Source organism: Mustela erminea, chromosome 4 (genome assembly GCF_009829155.1).
Source record: "Mustela erminea isolate mMusErm1 chromosome 4, mMusErm1.Pri, whole genome shotgun sequence".
Lineage (NCBI taxonomy): Eukaryota > Metazoa > Chordata > Mammalia > Carnivora > Mustelidae > Mustela > Mustela erminea.
The window spans coordinates 13,698,264-13,719,171 of record NC_045617.1 but is presented as its reverse complement, the minus strand read 5'-3'; the positions used below and the strand labels follow the sequence as shown (position 1 = coordinate 13,719,171).

General features: G+C 42.3%; 1 protein-coding gene across 1 annotated transcript in view; it reads right to left on the bottom strand.

Annotated features, from left to right (window-relative positions):
• The window catches only part of RGS17 (regulator of G protein signaling 17), an 87,493-nt gene extending 67,244 nt beyond the window's left edge, over positions 1 to 20,249 (bottom strand). Inside the window, exon 1 of the mRNA XM_032338683.1 lies at positions 20,055 to 20,249. The gene's annotated coding sequence lies outside the window, so the exon portion shown is untranslated. The remainder of the gene's footprint in view (positions 1 to 20,054) is intronic.
• Positions 20,250 to 20,908: the final 659 nt, after the last annotated feature.

The following is a 20,908-nucleotide window of genomic DNA, read 5'->3' as shown; positions in this document are numbered from 1 at the left end:
GGTCACAGAATTAGTAAGTGGCAGAGCCAAGAGTGAAACCTAAGATAAATGACTCTTGAGCCAGAACATGTTTGACTAAGATCAGACATTAACCAACAACCGGACCTGAAATTAGTTCATGGACATAAAGATTATTCAAAGAGAAATATCCAAGAAGAGTTGTTGCCTACGTCAGATGGATGTATTGATTTATTCAGCAAATATCTATCGAATGGCTACTTTGAGCTAGGCTCTGTTTAGGACCTGGAATACAGAAATGAATAAAAGACATAAAAATCACATAGGACTTCTAGGTGCTACAAAGAGAAGCAAGGTGGAGGGTAGTAAGGTTGGGGGAGCCTGCGATTTTAAACAGTGGTCAAGGAAGGAGTCCCAGGAAAGGTGCATCCGAACAAAGAGAAAGGAGATAAGGGAGTGAGCCACGTGGATATCTGTGGGAAGACCATTCCAGGCAGGAGGAACAAAGGGTTTGAGTTAGGCATGTCCTGGCCCACTGCACGAACAGCTAAGAGGCTGTGTGGCTGGGGCAGAGTAGCAAGGGGGGAGTGGAGGTGATGACTTCCGAAGGGTATGGAGGAGAGAAGGTGGAGTGGAGGTCGTGGGCATACTGTAGGGCATTTTAAGGACTTGGGGTTCTACTCAGAGCAAACGATCAACCTTAGGCAGAAGAGCTTCAAGGAATTTAAAATCTGGTCAACCTCAGTGAATCTGTCTGAGGTATTCGACTCCATCAGTCCAACTCAATCTCAGGTTACTTGGCAAACAGAGGGCACTCTGTATCTTCCTTACGTTATAAAGCACTGCCTATTCCAGAGAATGCTGACAGGCAAGATTGCAGCTGTATGGATAGCTAATAAAGAGATATTTATTAGACACCTATTATCTATGCTGGGCATTTTAAAAAAAAAAAGTTCTCCTCCCCTCCGCCACCCCAACCCCAACACAAATCAGTCCCCACTTTTGATCAGCTTATCACTTAGCGGTAGGTTCACAAAAGTCTGTACTGAGTGTTCACTTGTGAAAGAGCAAGCATGGAATTAGGCTAGGAGTAGCGAGAGACGGTTTTATTGAAAGTAATATGGAAGGTGAGGTTTTCTAAGTGGATAAAGGCAGGTTAAAACCTTTCATCCAGAGGCAACGGCATGAGGAAAAACAAGGCGGCTTATACCAGCATGGCTTATTTTCTTAAGGATTCATTCATTCATCCATCCGTCTACCCATTCATTCATTCAGTGTGACTGGGGCATAAGGTACCTGAGAAGTAACAGCAACTGGAGAAAATTAGGCAGGGAGGAATCATGGAGAGGGCCCTGTAGAGCATTTGGATTTCATCTGTAGGTGATGGGGAGGTATGGCACATTTTCTGAGTGTAAAGTAGCAACAGACGTCTCATGTTGGTCATGCTGGCACCAGTGGGCCGAACAGGTGGAACAATGTGATAACATGGGCAGGAGGCTACTGCAGTGGTCCAGGCAAGATGATGATGGTGACTGGGGAGAACAGAAATGGAGAAATGGGACAGAGGTAAGAAGTACTTGAGAGGTAAATTAAAGCCTAGGTTAGGGATCGATTAGTTAGGAGCCGGATGTGAGTGAGAGGAAGCTCAAGGTCAACTCCTGGTGTTCCAGCATGAGTGACTGCATAGATGCCACCCTCTCATAAGAACGTGGGAAGGAAAAGGGTTTGCGCATGGAGAAGACAAGAATACAAGTGTCATTGTGCGATGCAGGCAGTTTCGGTGGAGGGACAGGTCTCTCTGAGGTGGCCAAACAAGAATTCATGAAGGTCTTAGGACTTTAGCTTAGACCTTAAAAGATGGTCAGGATTTAGAAAAGTGAAGGCAAACATGTATAGCATTCCAGACAGAAAAAAGTCTGAGCAAAGGCTTGGAAGCAGCAGCAGAGAAACCATTTTCTGCAGGTCAGGAAGATTGGTCTTTGCAGGTAAGAACAGTGGTGGAAGAAAAGGGAGGAAGAGGTTGGTCCTCAACTGACATGGAGTCTGCTTTCAGAATCTTCCTTCTCGGGGAGAGGATTCACTGCTGAGTGAGGCATCGTGGTCCACTGTGGATCAGCAATCCTAGATGATGAATGGAAGCCACCAGAAATGTCCTGGTGAGACTGATGATGATGCTGAGTATCACAATTCTTTGTCCTGCTAAGATTCATGAGCTCACTGGACCTCTTTGCAGCTAGAGTGAGAACTTGACCCTCCTGAATCCGTCAAGATTAAACAGACATTTTGGCAGTTCAGTAAGCCTAGCCCCAGGTGCCGTGTTTTTCCCCAATACCTAATATAATAGTTATGTCTGAAGTGTCAAAAACACGTGTAACACTTCACTTGAGCTGATCTCATCTCTCCATGAAGCCTTTAATTGCTCTTGAAAGTTAAACTAAATAAATTCCATGATGAATTTTTCATGCTATTTGTATACAACAATTACATACTATCTTTTCTATCAATACGCACGGGGATAATCAAATTTTAATTCCACCTGAGCAACACATCACTTGAAAAAAAAAAACACGTTAAAGTCCCAGCTGTAAAAATATCACTTGCTCTGTTTAGCCTTAAATTACTGCAAGTGGTAGCAGAATACTCGTAATGTGTTCTTAAGTCCATTATTGAAACACAAATAAAGTAGCAACCAAAGCATAGCTACCCTTACTTATTTTTCCAGGAACAAACTCAGATGTCTCTCCTTCATTTCCCCTTGGCAACAATCAAATCCCTAACAGCTCCTGATAACTCGTCATTTCTTGCTTCAGTGCCATCCTTGAAAACAAAGCCATCCTGTGATTCTGTATGTGCCATTACGAACTGAGACAAATCACAGGTAAAAGGGGCACTCGGATTGCCCCAAACCAGCTCTTCCAGGAAATATTGCTTCTCCTGTAATATAATTGGAAACTCATGTACATGAGTACATGTCAGTTACAAGGCAATTTGCTAATCACCTGTCCAAAGGGGCGGGGGGAGTGGGGAGCACCATATCCTTCCTTGTAACTTTTAAGCTGCCTCTGCTTCTTCTCTTTTATAGCTTTATTCATTTTTATTCATTTCACTCCCATGCTGGCTCTGCACATTACACAACTTCCATACATAATTTTTCCAGAGCTGAGACACAATAAAACCACATTCCTATCTTACTGTCTAAATAGGCATTTCAGGAACTTATTCCTTTCGGTTTTCTACCTCTGTTAAATGTGATCTGTATTTTCTGATATACCTCGGAATTCTTCTACTTCAGTTAATTATGCTCTAAATTCTCTGAAATGTACCTCAGAGCACAGAACACTATTAAGCAAGTTTGGCAGCCAAATGCAAGAAACAGCTAAAGGATGAAGATAAAACAGGAAGCTCCTTCCTGGGAAAATCCTGGAGGGAAGTCAGATTTGTAGCCTAAGAAAAATGAGCTCACTTCTCCCCCTTGTGTCCAAAACTTTATATTTCTCTGAATGAAAGAAGGTAGGGGAATGCGGTCTCCTTCCTCTGACCTCGCGTTCCAGTATTTTCTAACTTGCAGTTAATACATTAGTAGCAGTTCAACATATTGGTTTGAAATGAACGGATACAGGTCATGCCATACATTAGTAGTAGTTCAACATATTGGTTTGAAATGAACGGATACAGGTCATGCCAATTTTTAAAATAATTAAGGTCTAGAGGAGCCTGGGGGGCTCAGTCAATAAGTCTCTGCCTGTGGCTCAGGCCATGATCGCAGGGTCCTGCTCAATGGGGAGCCAGCTTCTCCGGCTTCCACTTCCCTTGTGTACCCTCTTGGATTCCCTCTCTCGCTACCTTTCTCTCTCTCTCTGTCAAATAAATAAATAATTCTAAAAAAAGAATTAAGGTCTAGAAAATTCCCATTACATTCCAATCTGATACAGCTACCATGTCTTTGGTACATGCCTACTCAGCATCACTTACTTGCCCACCTATTTTGTAGGAGTGAAAGAACGTATATATAAAGAATATACATTTTTTTAATAGTCCTGCTTTATAAGGATCCCAAGTGCTTTACAAATGATTCCCTCTAGGAATCTACTAAAAAAAAAAATCAAAGATCTAACAGTATGGCTCAAGGAGGCAGGCATTTTTGTGCATTTTGTTCTCTAATAAATCTGAATCTCTCAGAACAGTGCCTGGAACATAGTAAATGCTCAATAAGTACTTTTTAAAAATTTATTTATTTATTTATTTGACAGAGAGAGACACATGGAGAGAGGGAACACAAGCAGGGGGAGTGGGAGAGGGAGAAGCAGGCTTCCCACTGAGCCAGGAGCCCGATGCGGGGCTCATCCCAGGACCCTGCATATTTGTTAAAAGAGAAACTTTACTGCATGAGTGATGCACAGAAATTCTGTCTCTCGATCAATCACAATCCATTTTACTTACAACTTTTCCCCCAAATCACTTATTCTTCATTCTCAGATTATTCCTATAAGAGCCAAATGCAGTGCAGTGTTAGAAACAAACAACAAAATATCACAGATTATGACTATAACTTCTTCTTTGTAGCTTGCAAGATTTGCAGTTAAACACTGATTTCTTCCTTTCATTGTTATTATCCGAGCTTCAGTTTCCTGTTTATTCCCCTATGTTTGATTGACAGGTCACTGTTCTGTCTTCAAATAGAAGAATGAACACGTATGAAAATCGTCCTTACTTCACTTTGCATTCAAAAGACTGCCTTCCCAATGAGTCTGTGAGGTGACTGCTTTTCTTTTTAACACTAATTTCCATTTTTTAAACTTGTATTCTTACTCAGTTGATTCTATGGTAATTTACTTTTGCTCATTAAACACAGGCAACATTAGGTTGGACATCCCTATGTGGAATGATTTAACAAATTATAATTAGGAAAGTCTGTTTACTTTGTTTTAACAACCAAACACTTCATCAAAAAATTGACTAAGTAATACAGTTAATATTATGATTAAAGCTTCTCATTCAACATGCTAGGAAAACTAGAATGAGAATTTATTCTGTCTTCTAAGCTGCAAATGCATCTTGTCATTTTGGAGGCCTCCAGAAAACCCAATTTGTAATAGTTGTCCCAGGAATCTTTCTTCTGGCTATGAGTTAAAATATTAGTGATGAGGAGAGGAGGGGAAAAAGAACCCATTATTTCCGTGGACTCAGATGGTTTCAAGGTGCCTTTTGAGTTTATTATGCTCCATGGTTCTAAATCCCTTGCCTGCCCACAACCTTGGGGAAATTCCACTCCCTTGGAACTGCTCACTTTACCCCGGAGTCCGGAGGCAAAGCTCAAAATAGGGCTAAATAATCAAAATTTCTTCCAAGTACCAGGACTGACCTTGAATGAATGAATGAGTAATATTATATATTTGTTTTTTATTTTGATACAGAAACATTTTAAAATTTTCAAGAATGAATAAAATGAGTTCTCCGGATAAATCTATGGCATTTTCCCCAAAACTTCTCCATTGATAAATTTTGCTTCTCACTGCCAAAAAATTTTGTCCTCTCTACACCCAAAATAAATGTTTAAAAAAGGTCCTCCTCGGCTCTACTCCCCACCTGAGGCTGCTGTTACCCTTCTCCACTCAAGTCCTCTCCTTAGTTCTTTCAAAAAGTTCATCTCTGCTGCTGGGTTCCCATTCTGGGTCCAGTCTCTCAACGGCTTCCTAGTCCTTCATTACTAAGGGTCTTCCCTCATCTGGCACCTCTGCTTTTCTCTTTGTATGTCAGTGACTTGATTTACATTTTAGGAAATTTTGATGCATTCTTTTTTTTTTTTTAAAGATTATTTATTTATTTGACACATCACAAGTAGGCAGGCAGAGAGAGAGGGGGAAGCAGGCTCCCTGCTGAGCAGAGAGCCCCATGCAGGGCTCGATCCCAGGACCCTGAGATCATGACCTGAGCGGAAGGCAGAGGCTTAACCCAATGAGCCACCCTGGTGCCCCAGTTTTGATGCATTCTTTTCTGCCACACACACCATGCATTCCTTACCCACACGTGCTCACACACACATTAAACTCTGTAGGGGTTTCATTGTTCGCTGTCAGGAGGGATCCTAAAAGAAAATGTACCTCATAGCTAATCAGACTTACAAAGAGTCCTGCTAAATTATTTATGCTTAAACAGCATAAGATACTTTTGAAAGATACTCTTCAAAATGTAAATGGATGATATTAAATAATCTTAATGAAGGAGAGAGAAAGGGAATTTGCCACCATGTAGGGTCCTTTGAGCTTTTCCTAGACTCTGCCCCTTAGAAACATGATCAACAACTATTCATGAACTTCCCATTCCTATTAGTGCCAAGGCTCCTTGTGAGTAGAAAGGAAAATGTAGCGAGCATCTGTGCTCTTCTTTTAAACCTCCGGGTCCTTAAAATCCCCAGCACAACGATGTCATTGTTACAATCCTTATATTCTCTTCTCAGCTACCGCTGTAGGGAGAGCTTACCGTTCCAGCACTACCTCCGTTTAGCGGCGGCATCGAGGCGAGCTGAGCTGTTCCCCATCCACGAAGCACCCATCCCTTGCACGCACTGCACACCTATTCTGCCCTTGGCATTGCTGCTTGTGCTAGTGTACATTCTGCCCTACGGGACGAAGGAGACTGATCAGAATTTAAGAGAGCAGTAAACGCTATGAATTTGACAAAGCAGATTGCTGTTAGGAACAACAGGAGGCAGAGAGTCCAGAAAGGGTCTCTTGGAAGAAGTGACATTGGAACTGAAATCTGAATGATGAGAAGGATCGGGGGGAGTTTCTTAGGCAGAGGAAGTAGCAAATGCAGAGGGCAGGGAGGCTGTAAGGCGCTTAAAGCCTTTCCTCCCTCATGTTCCTGTTCCCTGAACTACTCTGCTTTCTCCCTTCTCGGATGACCTCCTCTTTAATGCTGTCCTAAATGCTGATTTTTCAGACTCAGGAGTCTTCTGATGCCCAGCTAGTCTTTCACAGACTTAATGCCACACACTTGACCTTCAAGGGTTTTAAAAAGAAACAGCAATTCACATCAAATCTGCATCTTCAAGCGGAAACATCGTTGATCTCATTGTCTAATATGTCACTTTTCCTTCCTTAAGAAGCAATGTGGGGCGCCTGGGTGACTCAGTTGGTTAAGCAACTGCCTTCAGCTCAGGTCATAATCTCAGGGTCCTGGGATTGAGCCCTGCATCTGGGCTCCCTGCTCAGCGGGGAGCCTGCTTCTCCCTCTGCCTGCTGATACCCCCTGCTGTGCTTTCCTGCTTTTTCTCTCTCTCTCTCTTTCTTTGTCAAGTAAATAAATAAAATCTTAAAAAAAAAAAAAAGAGTCAATGGGATATACTCTTCATGGAATTTACCGCCAGGAGATAAAACTTCTGGAAAACTGTTTTCTTTCATTAAGCAATGAGTGATAGGTAACCTGTCCTGCAACCCTTTCATTTTGGCTGCTGGAACCCCAGAGGTAAAACCTAGTGCTCCCGTTACAACAGCCTGTCCATGTTTTATGGGATGTCCACCTGCTCCCACATTTATTTCTCTTTGCGGCCCCTTATCTCTATTTTGTTTCGCTTTCGTTGCCCTGTGTGAAAGTGCTTTTATTTAAGCCGCCTCAGACCTTTTGGAAATAGACGATGGATAAATCATTAATCACAAGTGCCTTCCGCACAGTCACAAACAACTTCCTCCATGCAAAGTCCCACGTGCTGCCTCGGTCCCAGTCTTACCCTCTCGGCCCCATGACATAACTCAGCTGCTCCTCCTTCATAAACCTGTCTCCGTTTTCCACACCTTTTGGGAAAACTGCTATAAATACAAATCAAGTTGGTTAAAAGCAACTCCACTTCCCTGGTTTCATGGCCAACTGCAGTGTCTTTGCTCTCCTTTTCACATGTTATTTTTTTCATCCTGACCATCTTACGTGAGAGCGTGCGAGTGTGCACGCGTGTGTGTTTCAGTCTCCTTCTTTCCCCTCCGGCCCGTTCAATGCGTGCAGACTTTAGGATCCTACTCCCAGCCCTCACCGCTCTCTACACTGCTGTGCTTGGCGATCACCTACTACGGTCACTTTTAAGTAAAGGATTTTTGAACTGTACTTCCAGCCCCGGCGTCTCTCCCGAGTTCACGTTCCAAATCCCCTGGAACATTTGAACCTGAGTCAGAATGAAGTCCTGCAGTTCTCTGACCCGCCCAATCCTTAAATCTCCTCTGTATAACGTCTTTGCCAAGTGCGTGTCCACCACGCATTCGATAGCAAACTGCCTTTCAAAGCAGCCCATCTAAGTAGCTGGTTTTGACTGTTAAAAAAGTTATTTCCAATAGGATGGAAAAATCCATCTCTATGACACATGCCTCCCGGTTCTAATGTTATTTTTTCCCCAAGATTTTATTTATTTATCTGACAGACAGAGACCACAAGCAGGCAGAGAGGCAGGCAGAGAGAGAGAGAGGAGGAAGCAGGCTCCCCGCTGAGCAGACAGCCTGATGCAGGGCTTGATCCCAGAACCCTGGGATCATGACCTGAGCCAAAGGCAGAGGCTTTTTTTTTTTTTTAAAAGATTTTATTTATTTATTTGACAGAGAGACATCACAAGTAGGCAGAGAGGCAGGCAGAGAGAGAGAGAGGAGGAAGCAGGCTCCCTGCTGAGCAGAGAGCCCAATGCGGGACTCGATCCCAGGACCCTGAGATCATGACCCGAGCCGAAGGCAGCGGCTTAACCCACTGAGCCACCTAGGTGCCCCTCTAATGCTATTTTTTTTTTTTAAAAGCTTTATTTATTTGAGCACAGGAGTGGGGCAGAGGGACAGAATCTCAAGCAGACGCCTCTCTGAGCAGGGAGCCCAAAGCAGGCCTCAATCTCAGCTCCTGAGATCACGACCTGAGCTGAAATCAAGTCAGACGCTTAATCAACTGAGCCACCCAGGTGCCCCCAATGCTGTTCTTAAGAGTAACATTAAGAGCTAAGATGCACTGAATGCCAACGGGTGCCAGGGCCTCTTCACAAATTATCTCTTTACAAGTCTGCCAGGTGGTTATATTATTCCCCTTCTATCACTGGGGCAATTTTTAATTGATCTAATTATTCACATGACTCGTCTCCAAACGGTGAAATACACGTATTCTCTAAGAGGAACCACTCTATCCCAGGTTCAGAAAGGACAAAGTCCTCCAATCACTTCTTCCATGAACTACTGGATTCTGTTAATTTTACCACGTGTATTGCAAACCTTCAACCACCTTGTTCGGGAGGAAAGAAATTCAAAATAACAACAGTCCAGCTGTGGTTTGAATATGCAGAACAGATCTGTCCCCAGCTTCACTCTAGACACCGTGTGCCTCTGTGGACACAGCCCAAGGGCGGACCTGTTGCTTCCGACGCCATCAGCAAGGTTTTTAACTCTGATGCGAACATGAGATTATTTCTCGAAGTAAACTCAGCTTAAATCCTCCCCAGCTTCTTCAACATGTTGTTTTCACATCTGGGTGGGGTCTGAATTACCCAGACACAGGCTCAAACCCTCCAGCTCGGCTCTGAGGCGCCTTTCACATCTTCTACATCTCACTGGTGACCAAGTCCTTAGGCTCGGAGTTGAACGTGGTCTCACAATGTCATTGCCCGCGACCGTGGGTTGAGCCCCTTCTCCGTTTCCCAGTCGGGGCTCTGCTTCTCTCACCTGGACAGCTAAAATCCTGTTCCTGCTTCCCTCCAGCTCCCCACTGTGGACAGGCCTGATGAAAACAGGTCCTACGGCTGCACTCGCTCCTTGCATGGTGCTCCGGGCGCGCTGTGCCTGGCTGGCTCCTCACCCTGATCTCAGCGCCCACCAGAGCCTGCCTCCTTTCCGGCCTTACCATCTTGTGACTCCCTGCATGTACTATACGCTTCTGGAAAACTGTGCCACAAAGCATTTTTCGAATGCTCCTGGTTCTGCACCTTTATTTACATTGTCTTTGAGCCGAGAAGGCCTTTGTTTGCCTGTTTGCCTGTCAAAAATCTACCTTTCAATAACTTGAGAAAAATGTCACAACCTCTATGAGACTTTTGCCGGATCCTGGGTTTGGCCATCAAAAATTAATTAAAAGTGCCTGAGTTTTCACAGCACTTTGTGTCCCCCGTAGAACAGAAGGGCGATAGCAAGTTACATACGTATTTCTTTCTTCAGCGGGTCTCTAGGCCCTTACGTCTTAGCTTTGGCTTATTTAATTTTACTATTCCCAGCTAGAGTAGGGCTCTAATTAGTTGCATTAATTACAAGTAAGGAACCAGGAAACAAAAAAGGTGAAACTGATGACAAGCTAAACCTGAAGAAAACTTGGCAATGTAATGTAAATACTTGGAAAATCAGAAAGTATTTATAGATGTACCAAAAGATCACTCTCTCTGTTATTTCTCTCTCTCTCTTATTTCTGCCTGCCTCTGATTTCATGTTTTGGGTTGTGGGCTCTACCTCCAGCACATGAACTCTTTCTTCTTCCCTGAAATCCACCAGGCTAGAACTCCCAGGGCTATGGGTCAGAGGTCAGCACACCAAATGCCAGAGCTGATTCTGGTTGTAACCAGCAGCATCACTGAGTAACTCTGTTCAGAGATCCTACTAAGCCATAAATGCACATTTTCTTAAAAACAAGCTCAATGACAATGAGCACATAATCTTCTCCAAGCACACTTGTCACTCCCCACACCCCAACCAAAATCTTAATAAACAGTTTCACCGTTAAGCCACTGCACTGCCCACTGCTCAATAAACAAATCTTAGCATATGCATTTATTCATTGCTGGTATTTTAAGTCAAAATGTAAAGGTCTCAAAAAAAATGTAAAGGTCTCTTTATATAATGAAAATAACACTGATTTTATGTAAGATGGACTTTGGAGTAGTTATATTTAAAAAGAAAAATTTGGAGCAGATTTTTAATAGATGTGAGTAAATTTTGGTATTACCTATAAGTATTTTTAACTATTCAACTTAACTTATGCCAGGTCAAGAAAAGTGCTTCCCATTTTTTGCTTCCTGGAATTAACATTTCTTTAATGAAATTCTACATCATGAAACACCACTTGCATTACTCAGATGTTCAGTCAATGAAATTACGGAATTAATGAAAAAAAATTACCTTCTTAAGATTAGGTCACATGAATTCATGAAATTGGAAGTGGTTACATGATATAGCAGAATTATATAATAATGTATTGAATGATATTATACTTGAAGATATAATGAGTTTTTAGCTAATGGTCTTGTTTGCTGGCCCCGTCTTCCTTTTACTTACTTTCCTTGTTATCTCATTGGTTCTTCTTCTTGTATGCTAATGCATGCATCTTTTCCTCCCAAACACTCGGCTACGATTACACAGGGACAGGTCTGTTTCTCACTATCAACCAATGAACAAAAAGGGGAAATGCACCCATACTCTCAGGCACTGACCCATAAAATTACCTGTTCAAAATTTTAAACTTTGAAGACAATACCAGTGAATAAGGATTCTCTATCTTTTGGTTTTTAGCATTAAACATGATACATAAATATATCCTTCCACTAAATCCAGCATTATATAAATATGGGTGGGTCGTGAAGCACAGGCATTATCTTACTATAGATAATTGAGTCGAAAATACTTCTTCAACAGCAAAAACTGAAGACTGGACATGAGCAAACTAGGGAAATGCGGACTCTGATAGCTTGAATCAAAATGGCCAATATTATTTACTCGTGAACTAACAGAGATATGAAAATCAAGTCCGTTTATTCCTGACTACGAGAAGAGAATAAAACAGCTGGGTTGTTTTGTTTTATTTTCTTTTCCTGATAGATTTAATATTTGAGGTCTTGATATGTTTTAATTTTCAGGCAAAAATTACGTAACTACTCTAAAAATTATATAAAATAACAAACACCTATTTTCTGTAAAACGTTAAAGATACAAAAAGAATTACTACTCCTTCCTTTTCAATTTATCTATTTAGAAATAATACTTATATTACCAATCATACTAATAATAATACAAAGAGATAAAAGGTCAAACGTCAAGTTTCACCCACACAGTAGGTGAAGACTGCAATTCACAATGGAATATTTAATACTCTAATTTAGAGTTTTTAATACTCCAATTACAGCATTCAGTTAGTCATAAGTAAGTTATCTAGGTCACTATATTGCTTTATAGTACGTCTATGCCTTAGTGCCCCCATAAAAGATACTGCTTTCTCTGTTGTTTTCATGTAAGTCTTGATCGTACTAAACTCACAGGGCATAGGAAAATGCTGGATGGTCTGGTAGTGCTGAGTAGAAATAAACTGAGAAAAAAATAAGTTCAAATCTCAGATTATCACCTATGGTTACTTATTAACAGCCCAGTTAAAGGCTTAATGACAAGCAAGTTAAATTTAGTGGCTGACATGAGGGTGTAGCTCACCTTCAAGTTACTTCATTCAAAATGTCAATGTCTTTCATTACTACATGTAGGTAAATTAACTATCCATTCGCATTTTTCTAGGGAGGATTTGAAGTCTTTACCCCGATTTTATAAATGGTGTCAAATCTTCCTAGATCAGGATACATCTAGAATAGCCTAATGATTTCAACAAGTAGGTACTCAAGATGGTTTTCTTTCTCCAAAATCAAATGTAATTTTATTTTTTTAAATCTGAAAAGGGCATTCTGGATTTCTGGTCAATATACTACATTACAAAAAAGTATTATCAAAGAAGGAACTATAATAGAATCAGGATAAAATTTTATATTTTTGTTACACAGGAAATGTGAATCCTAAGGAACGTGGGAGTTATCCCTGTCTCGGATTCCCTTTGCTCACTCCTCCCCCAACACTTTAATGTACCTTAAATTATATTTTAATGATCATCCAGGATCATTTTTAAGTGAGGGGTGTGGGAAAGGGCACAGTACAGATGTGTACAGACATTTTCTTTACTTTAAGGAGAGACATGGGAGCTGGGATGGATTCACAAAGAACAGTAAGCCTCCAGTCTTTTGTTGTCGGCCTGTGGAGGTGGGTGGTGAAGTCATCTGCCAGGGGGAGCCACTTCCTGCTTTCCCTTCCCCTTATCTGGGGGAGTGAAGTCTACACTTTGAGGTCAATCTGCCTAAGACTGCTAAATCCTAAAGAGATCCTTACTCATGACATTCACCTGGTATTTAGTTACGATTTATAAACAGATGATCAGTGCTCACTAGATGGAAACAAAACAATACACTGGAGAATTTAAATGTGAAGTCCTTGCACAAAGGGGCCATGTTGACTTAATTCTTGCATTCAAAAATCTTATCAGAGAGTCTGACAAGCAGTAGGTGCTCAGGAGTGTTTATGAGTAAATGGATATTTGGTTCACTGGTGGGTTCCACAAACTGGTCAGGAAAGGATAAGATAGCAAACACACAGAAAATAACTTCAACATTAATAAAGACCACTATTGAGGACAAATACTGGCAAGAAATTAAAATCCCTTCAAGCACCTACCATCTACATGATGTTTCTCGGATTAATTTAAATTACTTGACCCTAATAAAGTGTCTAACACTTGCATAGTGACTGTCAGTATTTGAAGCATTTTTGGAGACATAATTTCATTTAATCCTTGTATATTTTTGAGGTATACACTATCAAGTCTTCAGTTCTATAGATGATGATACCAAGTCTCAACAAGGTTAAGGCTAAATCTCTGGTTATTTGAATCCCAAATCTGGGCTCATTCTATGGAATTACATTCCTTGCTTTAAAAATGTGTCTTTCTTTCTTCCTTTTTTTTTTTTAGGTGGAGGCCTTTTAGGCTAAGAAGCAAAGTACATGATTTCCGATGCTACCGTACAATTATTTTTTCCCACAGAGCCAAAATATTTATTTTGTGAAAAATTATGTAGAAATATCCACAATCCACAGAGAAATGTCTCATCACCCATTTTTCTCAGCTACCCAAGATTTCCATTTACTTACTTGCTCAAAACAATAGTTAATGATTTCTTTACATATTTTGTCATGAAAAAGTGGAAAATGTGAATTTTACTTTTCCACAATATTTATTTAATTAAGTTCTCTAGATACTTCAGCCTTATATATCAGATGTAAATTGATGGTCCAACTTTCCTTTTATTTTAACATATTTTTAAAAGGATTTATTGATTTATTTTTTTTGTCCTCCTAAAAAAGCGCCTTTCTCTCAAGGGTCATTTTCCATGTGCTTTTTTTTTCACATTTTCTAATTAAATCACACAGATTGCCACTTTTTACATAGTGGACTTTCAAATATTTGTTGATTTTGATTAGCTGAAGCCTGAATAAGTAGAAGAGGTGAGAGAAATAGGGTAGAGACATGGGTATGTCTTCCTAGAACCAAAACTGACTCAGAAAATCGCTAGATTAGATAGCCTTCCATAATACACTAAAATGAGCCCCTGCCTTTCACTGAGACTAGAAGTAAATAGAGATGGTGTTGTCAACTTTAACAAAGAATTTCCACTGGATTTAACTCACTATACCATTGGGAAGACCTGAGATAATTGAAGAAATGAAATAAACACTTACCTGCTCATTTCATTTATGTCATAATTTCCCTTGGGTTGTGTCTGTTTTATTGTAATGTCATAGCTCTTGAATTATAACCTTTGTATTTCAATAGACAATCAGCAGTACATGAAAAGCCTGTGACCTAATACAAGGAAGTAAATATTTGCTTTGCGAACCACATTCATCGTCTATAATAAAATTATATTTTTGACACAGATTTAAAACAATCTCAAACACAAAGTTTATGAAATTCAAAGAGCTTTTAGATATTTATTACTTAAGCCAGAATTTCAAGTATGAAACATTTATATAAAGAAAAAGCCCACATATCTAGTAAAGAGTAGAGCAAGAATTCAAGTCCGATTCTCTTTGAAACAAGATTCAAGTCTGTTCCACTACAACTTACGGCTTTTCCTATTGGGGCCTCCTGTTCATTATAAATTCCAAATTCACTGATGCTGAATTACTGAGGTTTTACTATATTTGATAAATCAGAACCAGCAGTCATATAACAATTTACCCTTTCTGGGTAGTTTCTTATCTAAGAGACTCTGCAGAATTTTTTTCAGCTAAGTATTCAAACTTTTGAAACCAAATTTGTCAAAAGTTATAGAATTTAAAAAGTTAAAGCCAGGCGCTTATAAGAATGCTGAATCCCATGAAACACTATAGATACAGAATTCATTAAGAGATTAGATTTTTACCATTTAATTTTACATCCAGCTGAAAATTTCAGATAAGACACAATTCCAATCTGATACGGTTTTATAATTCAACTTCACTGATTGCATTTGGATGAGAAACTTCAATGAATGCCCTGCAGGTCCTCTAGCTACTCCTATATTTCCTTTTAAATCTCAGGAAAACCCAAAGATTCTCCTACAGCACTGGCAATGACAGAAATCATCCATGAAAACCCAGGAACTGATCATATAGAAAGGTGTAACGTATGTGTGCACAGTGTCAAAAGAAAAAAACAGCAGACCCTAACTATTAAGTGACCCTGAGCTTCTGGAAGGAACTGGACACTTTGGAAAGCCCAGGTACAGTAGGAGGTGGCACTATGTTCTGGACAGCACAGCAGCCCCAATCCTGTGGCTGATCCATCTCCAGACTTTGCTGTTTGCTTCTCTCCAGCTGAGTTGGAGTCTGGTGGAGCCACAAGGATCTCTGAAGTCTCTGCCACATGTCCTCTCTGTCACTAAGCATTTCCTTTCTTTGTTTGCTCCTGCCATTTTTAAAAGTTCACGTTAGCCCTTAAATAAATAAGAAAAATACACCAGAATACCAATAGAAAAAAACAGGCAAAAGACTTGAACAATCCTTCCTTAAAGAGGAAAAGGAAAAAAAAAATGCACATATCAAAAAAGTTATTACCATTTTTAGTAACAAAAGAAATAAAAGTTTGAAAAATACCATTTTCGTCTATCAAATTAGCGAAGATTTTTCAAAAGATGATCTTATGTTGGTGAGAACCAGGGGTTCTGGCCAAGCATCAAGCCTACACACTCACACACACACACACACACACACACACACACACACACACGCTAAACAGATATACAGACAAAAGCCAGGCATAAGAATGTACATCAGTTACAATAGTAAAATATGGGGAATAACATAAAAATCTAAAAATAAAACAATGGCTACGTAAATTAAGACATCCATACATTCAATTATTTTCCAATCACTAATTGTATTAAACCTACCAAAACTGGCATTCAATATCAGTTTTAATTTTTTGGGACACACCAAGAAAGTAATGCTATTTTTTTAAAAAGCAAGTATGAGATTCTACAATATAATTCTAATTCTTTAAAAAATAGTATGCGTTATGTGTAATGATAAACTACCCTGTAACTTCAATAGCAATTCCTTAGGCATTGAGATAATTCTAAGTTCTTAGCCTATGCCAAGCACATGTTCAGCACCTTATATACACTGCCTTACAGTTATGCTTATAAACATCTTAGGAGGTGGGTCTTTATCCTTGTGGAAGAAACCGAGACACAGAACAGGTAAGTAAATTGACCACGCGGAGAAAGCTCTTTCATGGAGAAGCGAGGACATAAGCTAAGGTCAGCTTGACCTAAAGTTTCTATTCATCATATCCATGTCTGCCCAAGCAATTTAAAATTTTCCGTTTCATATATTTTTATGGGCTCTAGAGGTTCTAAAATAAACATTTAGTACCTTTATTATTTGTAAACAAATCAAGAATATAAATGTTATATTAAAGTAAGCATATTCACAAAGTGATGATTCTAAAAATTGCTTTCTTCAATGATGTTGGACCATGAACAGAATCTTTATGATCTCACACTAGTTAGTGTACTTAGCAATGAGCACGAGCACTCCTTTTAATAAATGTCATCCCAAAGGCTTTCATGAGCCACGTCAATTCTGCAACATTTATTCATTTAGGAAATACTTATTTAACACCTGCCTTTTCCCAGCTATTGTACTAGGTGTTGGCAAAACAGCAGGAGAACCAGTCTAAAATACTTTCTTTGGATATTAGGAAAGTCTTTGGGGGTTAAGTGGAGAGGGAAGATGAGACTGTCAGACTAACACTGAAAGTCCTGGCTACATACATCTAAGGAATTTTTTTTTAAATTTCCGTAAAAACTTATAATATTTCTGAGGATCCAGGACACCCCCCTGTAAGTGTCATACAATTTGAAGCCTCTACAATGCATTCATATTTTACTCTAATTATACTAGTCAGATGAACTCAAATGCTTTTATACATCATATAGTATTACACTCAGCACAGGCTATATGTTTGCTTTCCTGGGTGGTACAATATTTTTATTGTTAAGTAAGCAGAACTGGACTATCAGAACAAGGATTCTTAACAGAAATGCAGTTGGATGGAATTCCATTCTTCTTGGCTCCATACCTCTTTGTCTGTGCCCACCTTCCACTTTTCCAGAAAACCTCATGTCTTTCAGCAAATGTCTTCTAATGTGAAGGCTATTGTCTTCACAGCTATAGATTAACAGGTAAATGCTTTCTTACTTTTTAACTTACGAGTCAACCAAAATTTTTATCAATTTAGACCTAGATCATTTACTTTTACTTGGCTGTTTTAATAAGATCAAATAAGTGAGAATACATATATTATAAATAAGTATACATTTTTCCTTGTCTACAAAGTCCCAGGCCCTAGTGATAGAAAAATGTTAAGAATATTATTATTAAGAAAAATTATAAGAAGTCCATATGAATGACAATGACTTAGACTTTCAATATTGAGTTCAAATAAATTTGGATCTTGCAGGGAGATCCCTAAAAGCAAAGGGTTACCTATTTGAGAAGGAAAAGCTGAGATGCCTTAGAATTGAACATGGACAGCAAATTAACTCTCCTTGTTAATTCACTTCCAGGGGGACTAAACACCAAGGAATCACTGAGAAACCAGAGCCAAAAAGATCTAAGTATGTACAACAGATACCTTAAGTTGTTTGTAAACTAGGTGGTTTTCTTTATCTTTCAGACTACAAATCTAGGAGGAAGGATGAGTGCCCTTAGTTCTGGGATCAGACGTCACTGCCACGGAGATTCATCTTATTTAATAAACGATACCATCCAATCTTTTCATAGTAATGAACACTTGTTTTGTCATCTTCAAAAATCATATACTACCCTCCCATGGTTTCTCTAAATAGTTTTTTAAGATTATAAAAATACTCAGTAAATCTACTCTCCTATGAGTGTGCTAATTACTGTTTTAGTTCATGCTAACAGAAGAAATGGCTTAATAACAGTAACTGAACTGGAGGAGGTCAAACTGCTCATTCATTTAAAGTAATGAGTACAAATCACCTTTGCACTTAATATTAAGGCTATAATGTATATTTCACGGGTACCTGCTACTATTGCTACAAAAGGCTTTAGAAACAAATACAATTTAAAGTGTTTCAGTTTTCAAAATTATTTAATATACATAATATCTAGGAGATAGGCGACCAGCAGGAAAACTTTATTTTCCACTACAACAATAAAAACTGTTTCTTGTATCTCCAATTAAATGATTTCAGAAGGATTCATTACTCCGAAAACCAGTATGTATGAACGCCAGAAATTCAGATGACATCCAGGCTCAGAAATGTTTATTCGAAATGGGAACCAAACTATAAGATTTCTCTCTATTATTGACGATAGCCTTCCCATGGTGGAAATAATCTCCCTGTGACATAATCTAACAAGGAAGAAAGAAAGAAACAAACTATGGGAAGCCTGCAAAGTTCTCTGGACAAACCTTCCAGAGACTCTTTTAAAGAAGGAGGCATTTATCGAAGGGTCAGGGAGGTTAGGAAAACTATGCCAGGAGCCAGGGTCCGTCTTCCCCGGAGCGACCGAGATTGTCCCAGGTGAGCAGCGTCCCGGGCTCCGGATGGAGGCTGAGCACGCAGGGCGGGTCCCCGAACGGCGGGCATCTTTTTGGCCAGGCGACCCCCTCTCCGTCTCCAGAAGCCCCGCGACACCCGAGGCTGGCGCGGGCTGCCCGGGACGCGCTGCCCACAGCCTCCCGCTCGCGAGGAGCATCTCTCCGGCCGCGGCTTCCGAGGCCGGCTCGGTCCCTCCGCCATCCTCCAGTCCTCCGACATTTTTCACGGAGACAGGGAGGTAGGGAGAAGGGGAAACGGCCGAACGTCTGCAGGCAGACTCTGCCGCAGCACGAGAAGAGAAGAGAAGAGGAGGAAGGAGGCTAGCGAAGAGGCGGCGATTCAACCGATTCCATCGACAATCAGCAGAATCCTCGGCACCCCCGGCCGGGGAGGCTCGGATACACCCACCCGGGCAGCGGCTCGGGGGCTTGGTGGGCGCTCCTCCTGCTGGTGGCCCCGAGGCTGTGAAATCTACCCGAAACCCAGCACCCGAGAACTCCCTTTCCTACGACTAGCGGGAGGGGAGGAACAAAAGAGACCCGCACGCCCTACATCCACACACACACACACACACGCACGCACACTCGGTTCACCGACGCTCTAGGTGTGCATTTCGGCAACCCCTGTGGCTTACACCTTCCCCACCTGCTCAGTGCAATCACCTGAAGGTAAAGAAAGAAAGAAAAAAAACACCACCCCGAGGGGATCGGTCGACGGGGCACCGTGAATTTCACATTCGGTTTCCTAACAAACCACCACGAAAATCCCGCAGGACCTCGCGCCCCCGCGGGGTCCCCCGCCACCCCCCGGCCCTCTCTGCGGGTTCCGCGAAGGCGCCCAGCTCGCCGCCGCGGACCCGACCGAGGGCTCCCCGGGCGGGCAGGACACTCGCCCAGCCCCTCCGCGGCAGCTGGAGGGCGGCGAGCGGACCGCGCGGTGGCAGCAACGCGGGATTCAACTTCCCAAACCTGCGGCGCGGACCCCGCTCCCTCCCGCCGGCGCCGAGACCCCCCGCGCCCGCAGCCGCCCTAGCTCGGGCTCCGGCAGTGGCACTCTCCGCCCCCTCTTTCCTTCACCTCCCCCAGCCGCCACCTTTTCAAAATTCATGCATCGGTGCAAAGCAGACATTTTGGTGTCATTTACTTAGCACCGCTCGGTTTCAGAGGCAGCATCTTACCCAGTCGCCTGGAGGTGTGGGCAGCGCACCGAGGGGTCCGGGGGCGCGAGGCTCGGCTGCTCGGTCCTCTAGCGGAGCGGGTCTGCTGCCATCCGCCCAACTTCAGCACCCAGCGGGCGAGGAGAGACGGAGAGAGGCGAGGATGGAGGGGAGAGGGGAAGGGGAGGAGGGAGGGTGGGCGGGGAGCGAGCGGGAGCCGCTCGGCAGCGCGCATGCGCCCCGCGGCGGGCGCAGCCCCTCGCCCGGCTCGGCCCGAGGTGCCGCTGCTGCCCCCGGCGCGCGGCCGCGTGAGTCACGGCCCCGCCCCTCCCGGCGGCCGGGCCCCCGCGCGCCCGCCTCGGCTCCGCGCCCACGGAGCTGGGGGCTCGGTGGAGCTCCGCGGGAGCCGCGGGGACCCGGGAGCCTTCCTCGATCGGAGAGGCTCTGGCTCCTGGGCGCCTTCAACTTCCCGTCCGCCCGCAGTCCGCGCGGTTTCTCGTGCTCCGGCGGAGGCGGCTGGAAACCCGGGGCTCGTCTTAGAGAGGGAGGAGCTGCAGAAGCGGGGTCCCCGGGGAAGCCGTCCCTGCGTGGGGCTTCGGGACACTGTGGACTCGAGCAAGTTTTGCTCCCCGAAGGACTCGACCGTAGGAGGAGTTCTTAACTTTATTGACGTCCTCACCCAGAAATCTGACCCTTTACCCTAAAGAATTATTTCGGATTAGGTCTGGGGGCATGTATTCCGTCCCAGGCGTCTGGACCGCTGGGACCAGAGTTCTGAGCGAGAAAAGTCGACGACAAGGCAAGAGCCGTGAATTACTAACCGAGGTGTTGATGCTGGCGGCCTGGAGCATCCTTTGGGGACAGCTCGGTAGCTC